The sequence below is a fragment of the Artibeus jamaicensis genome, unplaced genomic scaffold (assembly GCF_021234435.1).
Source record: "Artibeus jamaicensis isolate MK-2021 breed Jamaican fruit bat unplaced genomic scaffold, CSHL_Jam_final contig_456, whole genome shotgun sequence".
Lineage (NCBI taxonomy): Eukaryota > Metazoa > Chordata > Mammalia > Chiroptera > Phyllostomidae > Artibeus > Artibeus jamaicensis.
In genome coordinates, this window is record NW_026521839.1 from 2,303,176 (window position 1) to 2,309,175 (window position 6,000).

The window sequence follows — 6,000 nt, forward strand, 5'->3', positions numbered from 1 at the left end:
AGATATTAAGGTTTATTGGAAATTCCCTAAGGTGAAATTGGTGCATATGTTCAAATGAATAGATAAGGGATCTGCCATTAGCTTGTTAAAGTACATAATGTTTACCTTCAAACACCCTAATAAACCCCTCCCTCATCATGCTCTGCATAATCTAGGCTGTTACTTACACCACCAACAAACACAGAATTGATTTTTAATCAATTTGACTGCTGCTACCACCCAAATTAGTAAAGTTTGATATTTGGTACATTACTATTACTTGAATTTCAGTAATTTACTTCATTCATTAATAATTAAATGTCCATTTTATAACAGGTCAATAGGTAAAATGAAACATTAAATATTAAATTACTGATTTCTAGGGATTGGCAGGGTACTTAGTCAAAAGTTTTTTATTTTATTAATGAATGTAGCTCAGAATGATAACCAGAAAGCCTGAAGAATAAGCGTGGCAGTGTACAGTTCTGTTTTTTGCATCACAGATGAGAGTATTCTACCCTTGTTCACAAAGTTCCTACTGTAGTTAATGAGGAACATTATCTGCTGATGGAGCATAATGTCCTGTGTTTGTGCAAATGAATTAAAATGATGACATACTCAAATGAGGACTAATTAAATACAGACTTGTTCTTCTAATTTAAAAGCATGAATACTTCTTCGGCACATTAGGTTCTAAAAATCAGATATTACATTTTTTGTGAGCTTAACTAATTAGGCTTACCTTGCATATAAAAATTTGGTTTATTTCTGAAACTACCACTAAACCTGCTGATAGCTGGCAAGGTGATTAATTATTCATTAAGTTGTTTTAAATAGCTTTTCAACTCTTGCTGCACAAAAAGAATTTTTTAAATGAGGGAACAAATGAAATACTCAATCCAAACATTTAATATATGGGTCTAAATTTATACCTACTTGGCTTAACTGATTCTCCTAAAAGTAGAGAAAGCAATAGGGTTATTTCATTTTTTTTCCTAGGAAAATATAGTTTAAATGAATGTCTTGTAAAACTTAGTGACACATTTCCTTACAGTTTTCAGTTTTGTGATCCTTGATAATATTCTGGACTTGGTAGAGTCTTCTCTGTAGGCACTCAGTAGTCCTAAGAGCCCTATTATTTTCTGTGCTTTAATTTTCAGAATGGAAAGGTATTCCTTTTTCTGATTTCACACCTTTTTTTTAAAGATTTTACTTGTTTTCAGAGTGGGGAAGGGAGAAAGAGAGGGAGAGAAACATCAATGTGTGGTTGCCTTTCATGCGCCCCCTACTGGGAGCCTGGCCTGTAACCCAGGCCTGTGCCCTGACTAACTGGGAATCAAACCTGCAACCCTTTGGTTTGCAAGACCTTGCTCAGTCCACTGAGCCACACCAGCCAGGACTGATTTCACACCATTATGATAGAAAGTAACACCTATATATGACAGTAGAAAGGAATGGCTCTCAACATGATAACCCTAAAAACATACATAGTAAAAAAAAAACAGGTATGAAAGATCACATATTCCATTTATATGAATTACCAAAAAAGATAAATCTATAGACAGCAAATGTGCAGTTGCTTGGAGGTGGATGTGACTACACATGAGCAGGAGGGAACTCTGAGTCGTGATGGTTCACCTCGAAAATCACTGAAGTGTACGCTATAATTGGGTAGGTTTTATGATATATAAATTGTCAATGATTATTTTTAAAGCATGGGGGGATGGGAGATAGAGGAAACTGCTCGAGCATGTGCATTTTTTAGAGTTTGAGAGATTTGAATAGAGTAAAAAACAGTGTTGTACTTTCACCCAGAGAAAAACCTACAATACCAAGAAAGTGAAGGACCCCCCCCCCCAACCTGGCTTCATGCCCTACATAACTGCCTTTGGATGGATTGCTGTGCATTTCATCAGACCACACACATAGCACCCGCTCCCCTCCTCCTTTCCCTCAGTGGCTTGTATGCACAGTGAATACATACACGCATCTCAAAACAGATTTTATTAAAAATCAGATAACACGAAACTCACCATTTTAACAGTTTTAAACTGTACAGTGGTTTGTGTATTCACAATTCATACAACTATCACCATCTAATTTCAGAATATTTCCATCACCCCTGCAAAAATCTCTGTACCTCAATTCCCTACTTCCCATGTACTGTAGCAACTACTAATTGTTTGCTGTGTCTGGATTCGCTTGTTCTGGGCAACTCCTAAGAACAAGCATAAAAGATGGTCTTTGTTTCTAGCTTCTTTCACTTAGCACAATGTTCTCAGAGTCATCTTTTTTTTTAAAACCTAACAATCTCTCTTTGGTTCAACATTGCACATGTTGAACACTGAAATTTACTTCTTTTTAAAGCTGGATATTCTATGAGCAGAGTCTAGTTTATTCCTACAGTTCCCTATTATTGGACAAGTAGGATCTTCATAACTTTTCAAAAAAGTTACAGATAGTGCTGCATTGTTCCTGGTATTGTTCATTATGAGTGTCATGTTTGCTTTTAATAGTGCTCAGGCTGACTATCATTTAAACTCAGAATTTAATTCTGAAAATTTCAATAAACTGACTCCCTCATAGTTCTGTTTAGTGTGATTTGTGGGAACAAGTAGGTCATACCCGTGTTTGTGTGAGGCACTGCTCTGCGGTCCTCGGTGATAGCAGCATTTTTACCCTTCAGCAGTGGAACATGAGCATCACCAAGCAGATTATGTCATGCCCACATGTCAAATTACTTGTACTTTAGAAGGGCTCACTTCATTCCAAGTGAGCTGCCTTTCTTTTTCTTGTGCATGTACAAGAATCATTGAACAGGGTAATTTTTAGGTCACTTTCTGCACAGCTTTTAAAACACTTTTCTGAAGTGGGCCCATTTTTAGTTTCTCCTTGAGTGGGTCTGTGTGTCCATTTAGTCCTGTCGGGACTAAAGCCCCCTTACATCTTTTCCGTGTGCTTCAGTTCTATCCATGCTCGTTACCGAAGACAAGATCAAATGTGTAATACCTGACCGTGGCTCTGTTCAGATGTCACCCAACTGGTTCCTGTTTAAATTCTCAAGAGAAATTCTACCACAGTTAGCAGTTATAAAGAAGACTGAAATCAACATCTCTAATTCAGACATCTACAGAAATAAGTTTTGTTATATAAAATTGTATTGAGCTTTAAGAGTTGAATTTTTTAATAAAATGATTTAAAATGCTTTCTTGCTTTTTTTGTATGTTGTTATTATGAGGTAGTTTGTTTTGAAGGCATTTATTTTGGTATCCTGTTTATAAAGTTCTATTGCCTGTAAGTAGGCTTGCTTTTTTAATGCCTTTTTAAAGAACGTGTTTCTTACCACTTAAATGTGGTATATTTTAATTACTTTGTGAGCAGGCATATTGAATCAGATAAGCTTCATCAAATGCCAGTGCCTGTCACAAGGCCATGCTTAAAATACAGGCTCAGTTTTTACCATCTCTCTGACCACATTTTATTCTGACCCTGGTCTAGGTCAGTCTTCCTGGTGGAGTAACATGGTTTTGGCTTTTTCTGTGAAAAGATTCAGTCATGTCTGTAGTTTCATAAGAGATTAATCTGCATCTGCAGTGAGGTGAATGGTGCTTAAACATGGCTGGCTTTGATGGGCTGCTTTGAACCCAAGATAGAGTTTAATATTTGACATGAGTCACACTGATATTCTGTTTTTATTCATATCACAAAAATAAGAGAGAATCATTTATGAAGAAACTATGGAACTAGGACCCAGCTAGAGGCAGAATGGGAGCTGAGTTAGGAGCATGAAAGTCAAGACTGAGTTGAAGACGATCGAGGGGAATCCGGGGCCTTCAGAGGGTCAGCAGAGGGAAGGCTGGAGAGGTTGTGCTAAGACTTGCTAGGGAATGTCTTTTAATACTGATACTATGTTGTATAAACATTGATACAGAAATTTTAGCGTATCAAAATAAAGGCTATTTACATGATTTTAAAAGCAGTAAGTACTAAAAGCAAAGAGCAAGCAGAAATGTATGTTAATGGCTTTAAATCAATTTTGTAAAAAACAATTCTACAGCAGTTTTAAAATAGCCACATATCATGAGGCACTTCTTGCTGATATTAACATGTTTGCAAAAACCTCTCAGAAACCTGCTTAAGCCCTAAGGTCGGGAAATTTTTCTTAACCACTAATTTAAATTGCTCATGCTGCAATTAGAGCTTGGGTCTTCTTGTTCTCTCTTTATTAGAGATGGGATCAGGTCACACCCTCTAAGACGAGAGCAGGGAACCTGTGGTCCCTAGCCAAGATCTGGAAGAGCGTCCACTCTCGACCGAGCTTGGGCTTCGCTTCCTCTGCCCCCCTAGGCTGAGTGTGTTCCTGCCCCTGGTGCTGCTCCAAAAGTACATTCTTCCCCACTGGCAATGACAGTACTATGATTCAGAGCAGAGCCTATGAATTGAAACAGTTAAAGAGCTATAAAAAGTAGGCAGTTTATCAGCATGTTAAAGAGGAACAATATCACTAATGCACAGAGTATGGCTTCTGTCCCACTGAACACAGTTTAAAGCCATTAAGTGCCTACTGTGAACAAAGTCCTGCTTTAGGCATCCTCCTTAGAAGGGGAATATTCTCTGCTTTAATTTTTTTTTCACAACTTTCTTTTTTCTGATCACCCTTGGACTCTTCTAATTCCTTCCAAATTCTTCACATCTTTCTTTAATTGTACAGCCCGAATAGGGACATGCATGACTCATGCATCTGATGACAAGTGCACAACAGTGACCTCACATTTACTTCTTTCTGTGTAGATGAGAATGTTTATTTCTCACTTTTGAACTGAGAACTGAGAGTGAAAGATACGTATCTTAACACTTGCCCTGCTAATACCTGAATGAGACCTTAAGTCAGTTTTAGTTTTCTTTCTTTAATATGAAGTTGTATTAGCTTCTCTAAATCATTTCAATTCTGAAGTATATATGTAACTTTTAACTATAACATGGAGCCCTGGCAGGGGTGGCTCAGTGGACTGAGCGTGGGCCTGCAAACCGAAGGGTCACTGGTCTGATTCCCAGCCAGGGCACATGCTTGGGTTGTGGACCAGGTCAGGGGGCACGCAAGAGGCAACCACACATTGATGTTTTTCTTCCTCTCTTTCTCCCTCCCTTCCCCTCTCTCTAAAAGTAAATAAATAAAATCATTAAAAATAAATAAATAAACGTGGACCTATATATATATATATATATGTTATATAAAGGGCAGGGGAAAATATGTTTACAGTTGTTCATATGAGAGATAATACAATAATTAATAAATAATAATACAAGAACAAACTGGTTCATGCACTCACTCTGTAAACCTTCTTCTGTCCCACCCTGTATAATGTTATAAATTTATATATAACATAATAAAATCTCAGTCATATTTACAGAAGAATATATTGATAAGGTGAAGTGTTCCCTATCTGTATTCTAATTTTATCAGACTATATGAAAGTATATATAGAATAGAATATCTTCTTTATTAAAAAGGCACATACATACACACATATGCATTTATCATCTGGCACAAATATTTTATCGAGCAAGCAAAGTAATGACTCAATTCTTGTTTGAAGACCTCTTGAGTTGATTTGAAGAGGTTTTGACTATACCTTAGAAAGAAAATCTAATTTTGCCCCAGTAACTCGTAATATAATTTTGGCTTTTAAATATTTTACATTCTACTCTAATTGCATTGAAGATTGTTATTAAGCTGGCACATCACCATAGGCCAGACTTTTTACTTTACCATGAGAGTAATTCCTTCTTTCTGGCCCATCCATGCCCCGCTCAATGATATAAAAATAGTCTAACTCACTCTAAGGTACCAAGGACTTCCCTCTATGTAAACACTGGCCTCCTGAGTATAACATGTCCTTTCAGAAAAAGCCTAGTAGTGGGCCCTGGCTGGTGTAGCTCAGTGGATTGAGCGCGAGCCTGCGAACCAGATAATTGTGGTTCGATTCCCAGTCAGGGCACATGCCTGGGTTGCAGGCCAGT